Source organism: Anomaloglossus baeobatrachus, chromosome 10 (genome assembly GCF_048569485.1).
Source record: "Anomaloglossus baeobatrachus isolate aAnoBae1 chromosome 10, aAnoBae1.hap1, whole genome shotgun sequence".
In the NCBI taxonomy this organism is placed as follows: Eukaryota; Metazoa; Chordata; class Amphibia; order Anura; family Aromobatidae; genus Anomaloglossus; species Anomaloglossus baeobatrachus.
In genome coordinates this window covers 142,386,959-142,398,095 of record NC_134362.1, presented here as the reverse complement: position 1 = coordinate 142,398,095, position 11,137 = coordinate 142,386,959, and positions in this window count along the sequence as shown.

Below are 11,137 nucleotides of genomic sequence, written 5' to 3'. Positions count from 1 at the left end.
AGTCTCCACGTCCCACAAAGTGAGGAGCAACAGGAAGAGGCAGGGAATAGATTTATAAGGGGGAAGCAAGAGGAGAGCTGAATCATTGGCTGCATCAAAGCAGGGAGGAGGAAGACATTAGATGGGACCTCTGTCTTAACCCTCTAAAATGGGGCACAGCAGTCAGGGTCTCAGTCATAAACAGATCACTTCCGGGGGAAGAGTGGGCAGGGTTTTTGCCAATTTTTTTTCTTGGTGCACACTACATCCAATTACGCTGTTGTTACCCCCAGTGTGAGCCGTTAAAACACTGCAAGTGGCTTGATGATCATATTGACACCACAGGTGTGTCACAGAACTTTATACTATTGGGTGATGAAGAAAAAATAATTTAATTTTTACCTCAAAAATTTGGTTTGAGCTTCAGATTTGAAATTGTCCCATGAAGAAATGGGTAAAAATTACACCAAAATTTGTCACATAATTTCTGCTGAAAGTGTCAAAACTAGTGATGGGCGGACTAGCAGATACCCGGGACCGGCAGATCTAACCCTATCGAAAACAAAATGCTTCTGGCTAGGGATTGTTACTGGGTATCTGGCTCGACACTGGTCCCCATATAACTCTATCTTAAAAATGGTGTTAGAATGTATAGGGGAATAGGAACAAGCTCACTATATTTACCTAGTCTCCGGCATGGCTGTAATGCTCTCACGACTGCTCATTCCCTGCCTGGGTCACTCATTACCTTCATTGCATATGCACTACTTTCCTCGCCCACCGGCATCTGTGATTGATTGCAGTCAGACGCGTCCCCACCCTGAGTGTCTCAGTGTAAGATGACTGCTTCCAATCACAGATGCTCTGTGCATATATCATGGTATAAAATAAATAAATAAAAAATTTGGCATAGGGTCCCCCGACATTATGATACCCAGCAGAGATAAAGCATATGGCTACAGGCTGCAATCCCCAGCCGTACACTTATCTTGACTGTGTATCACAATAAGAGCAATCGCATGCGGCTTTTTAAAAAAAATAATAAAAAAAAATTAAATAAATAGTTTAAAAAACATTGTGTCCGACAGCTAGGGGCTGGAATTCTCAGGCGGGGAAACCCATGCTTATTGGACCCCCAGCCTAAAAATAGCAGCCTGCAGCCACCCAAGATTGCTGCATCTATTAGAAGTGACAAACCCAGAACTTTTCCCGGCTCTTCCCGAATCCCCAGGTGCACTGGCAAGCGGGGTAATAAGGAGTTAATCGCAGCTCCCAACTACCTCTAAGCCCTAGATTAGTAATGAGAGGCATCTATGAGACTCCCATTACTAATCTGTAAGAGAAAAGAAATAAACACTAACACCGAAAAAATCCTTTATTTCTAATAATTTATTAACCCCCAAAACACCCAGGTCTGACTTAATCCACACGAGGTCCCATGACGATTCCAGCTCTGCTACATCTGAAGTTACAGTGCGCGATCATGGAACATTACCACCTGCTGTGGACTTCGGGCACAGACTGAGCAGAGATCAGCAGTGATGTCACTCAGTGACTTCATTAAACTCAGTGATTTTACCTGAGGTGAGGTCATGAGCAGCGATGAGCAGTTACGTCACTCAGGTTACTTGTGGCCAGAGCTGGAGGTTCCCACGGTCCTCCACCTGGACCACAGGTGTTATGGTTATATGCCAGAGACGTCCTCCTTCTCAGGTCAGGCTCAGGGTGCCTCCCATCTCCTCGTGGCCTGCTCCACCTCGGCACCATTCTCAGCGTTTGGCCCAATCCTCTGCTGTGTTACTACTGGTTGTTCAGCTAACAAAGTCTAAGTGTCGAAAGTGGCTGAGTGCACAAGCACGGGCCAAGTCTTTTTCTAAGTCTGACTCTTTGGCCACTGCGCATGCGCGTAACTTGGCATCTTCGGATTGGCTGTTGGACGTCAGCTTCCCCAATGACGTGGCTTCTCTGGATTGCCTGTTGGACATCAACTATGCTGATTGGGTGCGAGGTGAGACTGGGCGATGCTTAGGTTATATATGGATGCTGCTGACGCCAGATGGCGCTCAGTCTTTTCTTGCTCTGCGGCGTGAGGTTCTGTTAGGCAGGTGTCTTACAATCCTCCATTTAATTATAGCGGGCTCTCTTTACTCATTCTGCTACTGAGTAATAGCAGGTAACTGCGCTGATTAAGCGTGCTGGTTACCGCAGTACTCCTAATATATATATATATATCTGCTATCTCTAAGCCTGCCTCATGTCTAACTCTGTAACAGCGCAGGTATTTCATTCTGTTACCTAATTGCCTTTTAGTTTATTAGGCAGCAGCGCTGGTTAAGTGAACTGCTGACATATACCTCATTATTTGTGGCAGGTACTAGAGCACTGGCGTGCTAAGTGTGGCTCTGCTGTATTTGACCAACGTTTCTAATAGGTGCTAAGTTCTCAACTGTGGTGTGGTCACCTTGACCCCACGGTTGCTCGTAGTGAAGTGAGTGTGCAAATAACACTCAAAGTTTGCGCCCTGTTAATTTGAACCGAATTATACTGCAGTCTGTAGTTGTCCATCCAGCTCTCTGGCATCTTAGCATCTATATCCATCCATTGCAAAGTGGACCCCGCGTTGCGCTTAAAATAATATGTACCATTCTCCCTCTAAGCCGCCATCCCCATAACAACAGGTAACCTGACCTCAGGTGACTTCATTAAACTCAGTGACTTCACCTGAGGTGACATTAACACCTTATTACCCTAATTGCCACTGCACCAGGGCAATTTGGAAGAGATGGGTAAAGTGCTGGGATTGTCATAACTAATGGATGCGACAATTCTGGGCGGCTACAGGCTGTTAGTTTTAGGCTGCGGGGTCCCAATAAGCTTGGGTCTCCCCAACCTGAGCTTACCAGTCCCCAGCTGTCATGCTATTTCTGGGATGGGTATCAAAATTGGGGGGCACCGTATGCCGTTTTTAAAAATTATTTATTTAAATAATTCTTATTTTTAAAAAAAAAAAGACGCATGTGGTTCCTCTTATTTTGATACACAGCTAGGATAAGCAGACAGCTGGGGGCTGCAGCCTGTAGCCATATGGTTTATCCGTGCTGGATATCATAATATGGGGTGACCCTGTGCCAAATGTTCTATTTATTTATGCATTTTTACTGTACGATAGACCCGCAGGCAAGATTGGAAGCATCAGACACTCTGTCTCTCAGGGTAGGGGCACATCTGACTGCAACCAATCATAGACGCCAGTGATCGAGGAAAACCATGCATATGCAATGAAGGTAATAAGCAGGCCTGGAAGGAAATGGCAGTGGGAGCAGTTACAGCCACGCCGGAGACTATGTAAGTATAGCGCACTTGCTTTATTTTTTTTTATTTATTTTATGTTTAGTTTTTTTTATTACCTGAGTGCAGGATCTGGATCATTACCCGGAATTCTCTGAGGGTCATGACTTTTATAGTCCGGGTCCACCCATCACTAGTCAATACCTCACATGTAGTGGTACGGTACTGCGTAGCCACTCTCCAGAGCTTAGGAAGGAAGGAGCGGTATTTGGCTCTTGGAGCACAGATTTTCTTAGAATAGTTTGCGGACTTCATATACAGAGCACCTAAGTGCCAGAAGAGCAGAATCTCCCTGAAGTGACCTCATTTTGGAATTTACATCCCTCTGGAAATTTATCTACAGGTAAAGTGTCGATTTTGAATCCCAAGGTTTTTTTTTCCAGAAACAAGCAGCAATGGATGTTGCAGAGTGAACATTGCAAATCGGCCATTGTAGTGCCCGTACATTGTAGTGCCACATTGTGCCCAGCTTGTCCTTCTGGATACACACACCCTGTATATAAAGCGGGCACTCCTCACTATAGAAATGCCAAAAATGTGGACACTAAATGGGGTTTAGGCACACTGCGAGTCTCAGAAGGAGGGGGTCATTTGGATTTGGAAGCACAGAATTTGCTGGATTTCTTTTGTGGAGGTTGCCATTTCGCCTTTCAAAAGCCTTTGTGTTACCCCTATAATTCCGTTAATTGATAATGGACCTGAGTGGAGATGTGGATTGTGTATTGAATGGAAGATTTATTTGGGAATATTTTCCATGAAATTTTGGATCACATTCAGCCTGTACTCTACATTGAGCACTTTTATCGCTGTTTCCATCTAAATCTCTCAATAGCATAATTCAGATTAAACCCCGTAACGATCCATTCACTATAATATGGAAGCAGAGTTATTCTGGACTCCATCTGGCCCCTGTTTAGCATTGCCCTTTTCAGAAGTGAACAAAACTATGGACAACCTTTTTATGCACACTTAAAAATGGAGACACTATTGGATCATAAGACAAAGAGTCCACAGTCTCTCCCTCTGCCTCATTACAGTGTATCTTAAATCGGGGCTTTTACCTGATACACGTATTCAGAGATTTAAATATAAACTCCGGTAAAAGCATTCAGTGTAAAGTGCAGGATAAATGTGAGCTTAGCCTTAAGGGTACTTTACATGCTGCGATATCGCTAAGGAGATATCGTCGGGGTCACAATGTTTGTGACGCACATCCGGCCTCGTTAGCGATATCGCAGCGTGTGACTCCTCTGAGCGACCGTAAACGAATGCAAAAGATGGAAAAATTAGTTGTCATGGAGAGGTCATCCTAAAACAAAATATCGTTTTCTGCTCAGTAGCGATGTGGTTCGTCGCTTCTGCGGCACCACAAATCGCTGTGTGTGACACCGCAGGAGCAACAACCATCACCTTACCTTTGTCCACCGGAAAAGGAGGAAGGAAGAAAGTGGGCGTCATGTTCCGGCCGCTCATCTCATCCCCTTCTTTTCTATTGGGCGGCGGTTCAGTGACGCTGCTGTGATGTCGCTGCGACGCTGAACGAACCACCCCCTTAGAAAGGAGGCGGTTCGCCGGTCACAGCGACGTCGCAGAGAAGGTATGTGCGTGTGACGCTGCCATAGCGATAATGTTCGCTACGGCAGTGATCACAACATATCGGCTGTACAATGGGGTCGGGTGCTATCGCGCTCGACATCGCCAGCAAATGCTAGCGATGTCGCAGCATGTAAAGTACCCCTTACTGTGATCTTTAGGAGAAAGAATGGACAAATGAACAGTAGGTTAAAGCTGGGTTCACACTAAGCGACAGCGACAATGATGTCGCTGTTACGTCACCATTTTCTGTGACGTAACAGCGACCTTGTAAAGTCGCTGTTATGATCGCTGCTTAGCTGTCAAACACAGCAGAAGCAGCGATCATAACGTCGCTGTGCTACATGTGCAGAGAGCAGGGAGCCGCGCTTAGCGCTGGCTCCTTGCTCTCCTAGGTACAGTAAACATCGGGTTAATTAACCCGATGTGTACTGCAGCTACATGTCACAGTGCAGAGAGCAGGGAGCCGCGCACACTGCTTAGCGCTGACTCCTTGCTCTCCTAGCTACAGTATACATCTGGTTAATTACCCGATGCGTACTGCAGCTACATGTGCACAGAGCAGGAGTCGGCACTGGCAGCTAGGGCGGAGGCTGGTAACGAAGGTAAATATCGGGTAACCAGGGAAAGGTCTTCCCTTGGTTACCCGATGTTTACGCTGGTTACAGCTTACCGCAGCTGCTAGACGCCGGCTCCTGCTCCCTGCTCGCTTCATTTGGTCGCTCTCTCGCTGTCACACACAGTGATGTGTGCATCACAGCGGGAGAGCGACGACCAAAAAATGAAGCTGGACATTCAGCAACGACCGGCGACCTCACAGCAGGGGCCAGGTCGTTGCTGGATGTCACACACAGCGACAGCGACGGGACGTCGCTGCAATATCACAGAAAATGGTGACGTAGCAGCGACGTCGTTGTCGTTGTTGCTGTGTGTGACACCAGCTTTAGAATTGGTTTTGTTTATTTTTTACGATGCTCACTGTGTGGGATAAGTGATAAGACGGTTTTACTAGGGTCAGTGCAATTAAGGGTCAGTGCAATTAAAGAGATACCAGGTTTATAGTGGGTTGTTAAGTTTTGCTACTATTGCACACTAAAAAAACACTTTTATTAACAGAAAAAAAGTTTTTGCATCCCCATATTTTCAGAGCTATAAATGTTGTATTTTGCTGCCAACTGAGTCATGTGAGGGCTTGTTTTTTGTGGGACAAGTTGAAGATTTTTGGGGGGCACATTTTTTGATCGCTTTTTATTTCAATTTTTGAGAGTCAGAGATGTACTAAAACAAGCAATTCAGTAATTGTTTTTTGTTTGTATACCATTCATTATGTAGTAAATTGATTAGACAGCTTTATTCTTCGGGTCAATGTGTTTACAGCAATACCACATTTATGTAGCTTTTTTTTAAAAAATGTGACTCTTTAACACTAAGAACAATTTTATAAAAAAAAAGAATTGTTTTTGAATCACTTTATTCTGAAAGCTGTAGTTTTTTTTGCTTCTCCATTGATGGTGCTGAATGGGGCCTTATGTTTTTTTAGGCGGTTTAGAAAGTGAAAAGGAAGCTAGTTTGTGGCTGAAAATAGAAGTAGATTGAATTGATCCAGTAACATGTGCAACTGGGGTAGTGAACCTATACAGAATACCTGTATGTTGAGCTGGTTAACCAGGTATCTTGTGGTAGGTTTCTTCAGCGAATCACTGCAGGGGAGAGAGGGACTGTCCTGGTGATGCGAAAGCTGAGCAAAGTAAAGTGGTGGAGTTATGACACTGTTTGTGGACTGAGATAGGAATGTTTGGGTGGGGTAGAACTCAATGTGGCTACGGGGTTGATGGATCTTGTAGTGGTATCTACCCTAGTAATGAAGGGCTTCCAGGGTAGGTCCATTAGTATGAGAAATTGGAGAATGGCAGGCTTCTGTGGGCAGCCGCTTAAGAGCAGAGCCAGAGGCGACGGTGTACTGCTTATTAGGATGGATGGAAATAGGAGAGGCACTACTTAAAATATAGCTGCTCATTGGTGGTGGGGAGAATACAGTAGGAGCTGGCTGCAGATGAGAGGCTGAAGTTGTCTTACCTGACCACAGGTAATGAATGTCCAGGAGGTCGGTAGGAATGGGAATCCTGGGTGCTTACAGCGGTTGCATGTCAGAGCAGCACGGGAGTCAGTGGTGTACACTTTTAAACAGCTGTGGTCTTTTACATAGTTACATAGTTACTTAGGTTGAAAAAGACCTAGGTCCATCTAGTTCAACCTTCCTCCACCAGTTCTACATTTGGTCACTAAGTCATTTATAACCAACAATGTTGTGTGTACTGAGGAAATCATCCAGCCCTTTTTTAAAAGCTGTTATAGTATCTGCCATTACTACCTCTTGTGGTAGGGCATTCCACAGTCTGACTGCTCTAACTGTAAAGAAATCTTTCCTATTTAACTGTCAGAATCGCTTTTCTTCCACTCACAGTGAGTGCCCCCTGGTCCTTAGTATTGTCTTTGGAAGAAATAAGTCATGTGCCACACCACACATGTATTTATACATATAAATGAGATCTCCTCTGAGACGTCTTTTTTCTAAGCTAAACATATCTAACTTTTTCAACCTCTCATCATATGGGAGGCCTTCCATTCCTTGTAATAGTCTAGTTGTGTTACGAACCGGCGCCGCCATAGCCGCAAGCAGCCTGCTGCGGTTCCTGTTGCACCCAGGCGCCGGCTGCCGTTCTTGGCCGTGCCTCAGGTCGTCCAGTTGGCTGTTCCTTCCACCACGTCTAAGTGTGGAGAGGCGGCTAGTGCGCATGTGTGCGCCGATTTACCCCAGCCAGAGTCTAAGCCCGGTGTTTTGCCTAGTAAGCATGCTCAGCCTGTTTGTGTTATGTCTGAGACTAAGTCCTCAGTTCAGGCTACTGAGCATGCTGCCACAATTAACCCTAACAGCCTCTTTGCACAGGTACTTGGACTTCGTGCTGTGTCTAAGTTCTGGGATGTGCCTACTGAGCATGCTCAAACTGATAGTCTGCTTTCTAAGCCTGTTGCTCAGGCTACTGAGCATGCTCAAGCACTTAGTGCATCAGAGGCTAGGTCCGGTAAGGACCTCACTGAGCATGTCCGTGAGGTGGCAGGCCCTGATAGGGCAGAGGGTGTCAGGTGTCCTGATGACGTGGCAACTCCGGACTGGCTCGCAGAGGCCCGCCCCTATGATCTGGCACCTCACCATTGGTCGTCAGACGATGACTGGTGAACTGTTTGGGGCGTGGCTGCCATGAGGTCATCAATGACGTGGCGGTTCCGGATAGGTCGCATGTGACGTCACTGATGACATGGCACTCTGCTATTGGACCTTGGTGGTTCCACCCTGGGTTTGGGGTGGACCCAGGTTATAAAACGGGCTAGAGACAATATGGAGGTGCGCAGTCCTCATTTAGAGTTCTTGGTGGCATAAGTCTTGTTGGAAGCGGTAGGTAGGGCTAGGCGAACGGTGCCTGTCACGCCAAGATTCGTGGCTCAGCACATGAGGGTCAGGCGCCGTGCTTCCTTACTACCATTCCTGGTGTGCTAGAGCAGTCCAGTGGCGTTAACTGGGCTGCGGCTGCTGCGTCACCTGTTCAGTTGTGCCTCCTACGCACACGGACAGAATACCTGTTGCGTCACCTGTCCGAGAGTGCCCTCTACACACATGTGGTTACTAGAGATGGGGAGACAGAAAGCGCAAATAGGGTCTTACCCGATATAACTTGAATGATAAGGAGAAAAAATATACACTCACCTGATATGGTTGTGCAAGTCACAACTCCTTAGATCGCTTATGAGTGTCAGCAAGGTTAAAAGCAGCGGCCCCGAAAAATAGAAGTATATGGAAAAGGGGGGAAAACGGGTTTAAACCGCGCTAAAAACCACAATGCAGGATTAATGAAGAAGTTGATTCTTTTTTTCCCTGAGGAAGGAGACGGTCCTTGTCTCCGAAACGCGTTGGAATGCTGCAATAAAAAAGAAACTTCTTCATTAATCCTGCATTGTGGTTTTTAGCGCGGTTTAAACCCGTTTTCCCCCCTTTTCCATATACCTCTACACACATGGACAGTGTACCTGCTGCGCCACCTGTCCGGTTGTGCCCTCTACGCGCACGGACAGCGCACCCCAGAACCCCTGTGAAGTTAACAGGGTGTTCCTGGATTGGGTGTGTGAACCCAATTATCCTCCTCGGCTTCCCAGTCAAATGCTACTGGTGTGACTACCTGGTCTGACGTGTCCTTTACACACGTGGCCAGTCGAGTGGTGGCCAGAAACGCTAATCGGAGGACCGCTCGGCCTGACATGTCTTACACACGTGGCCGACAGGGCGCTGTCGCAGCGGTCTTCTCGGTCAACGCTAACTGGTTACCATCCGGCCTGACGTGTTGTTACACACGTGGTCGGAGTAGCGTCCGCTCCACCGAAACGCTAACTGGGTTGTCGTCTGGTCTGACGTGTCCCTACACACGTGACCGGTTCCTTGAGTTATCTCAGAGCCATCCAGCTCTATAGTCTCCGCCTAACCCACAGGGTGCCAGCAGCTCCATTACCATCTGGAGCACGGTGGGCCCCGACTGGCGATTGGGATATATACCCCTGGTCCTAATCTGCCGGTCCCCCCGTAACAAGTTGCCCGCCTTTGAACTGCCTCTAAAGGCCACTTTACACACAGAGATAAATCTTTGGCAGATCTGTGGTTGCAGTGAAATCATGGACATATTGTTCCATTTGTACACAGCCACAAACCTGGCACTGATTGTCCACAATTTCACTGCAACCACAGATCTGCCGCAGATTTATCTCTGTGTGTAAAGTGGCCTTAACTTCTGAATGTCCTTTTTAAAATGTGGAGCCCAAAACTGGTTCCCATATTCCAGATGTTGCCTTACAAGTGATTTATAGAGGGGTAACAATACATTGGGATCACAGGATCTAATCTCTCTTTTTATACACCCTAAAATTTTGTTTGCTTTAGCAGCTGCTACTTCACATTGAGTGCTGCTGCTCAGGTTATTTGTAATAAGAATACCCAAGTCCTTCTCCTGTTCTGTAGTCCTGAGTTTACTTCCATTTAATGTATATGCAGCTATAGGATTACTCCGTCCTAGGTGCATTACTTTACATTTATCAACATTAAATCTCATTTGCCAAGTATCTGCCCATTGTGACATCTTATCCAGATCTTTTTGTAATATTGTACTATCAAGGTCAGTTTTTAATATCCTACATAGTTTGGTGTCATCAGCAAAGACTGACACTTTACTATCAATCCCTTCCACAAGGTCATTAATAAAGAGATTAAAAAGAATCTGTCCTAGCACAGATCCCTGCAGCACCCCACTGCTGACTGCAGCCCATTTAGAGAATGTTCCATTTATGACTACTCTTTGTTTCCTATCTTTTAGCCAATTCCTTACCCAGTTGCATATAGTTTCCCCTAGTCCTTGCTTCTGGAGCTATAATATAAGGCTATTGTGTGGTACAGTATCAAATGCCTTTGCAAAGTCCAAATAAATCACATCAGCTGCATTACCAATATCCAGGTTTGCACTTACCCCCTCATAGAACCCCAACAGGTTGGTTAGACATGACTTATCTTTCATGAATCCATGCTGTTTGTCAGTTATTATATTATTTTCTGCAATATATTTTTGCATGTCATCCCTTAAAATGCCCTCAAAAACTTTGCATACTACTGATGTCAGGCATACTGGACGGTAGTTGCCTGGATCTACCCTCTTACCTTTCTTAAATATCGGTACCACATCAGCAATCCTCCAATCCTGAGGTACCAACCCTGTTACAAGCGAGTCTAAAAAGATGAGATACAGCGGTCTGTCGATAATGGAGCTCAATTCCCTCAATTTTCGTGGATGAATGCCATCTGGCCCTGGGGATTTGTCAATGTTTAATTTACTTAGACGTAGGTGTACTTCTTGTGTTAAATTAATTATATCGGGTGGTGAACTTTGATTTTTCTCTTGTTGAATGATCCCTGGTACAGTCAGTTCCTTGGTGAACACAGATGAGAAATGCCTATTTAATATCTCAGTCTTTTGTTTGTCCTCTATAACTAACTTGCTATATTTTAAGGGGCCAATACTATCCTTTGTTTTCCTTTTGGCATTAATGCGTTTATAAAAGATTTTGGTATTTATTTTAATGTCCTTGGCGATTTTTGTTTCAGTAGCTAGTTTTACTTGCTTGA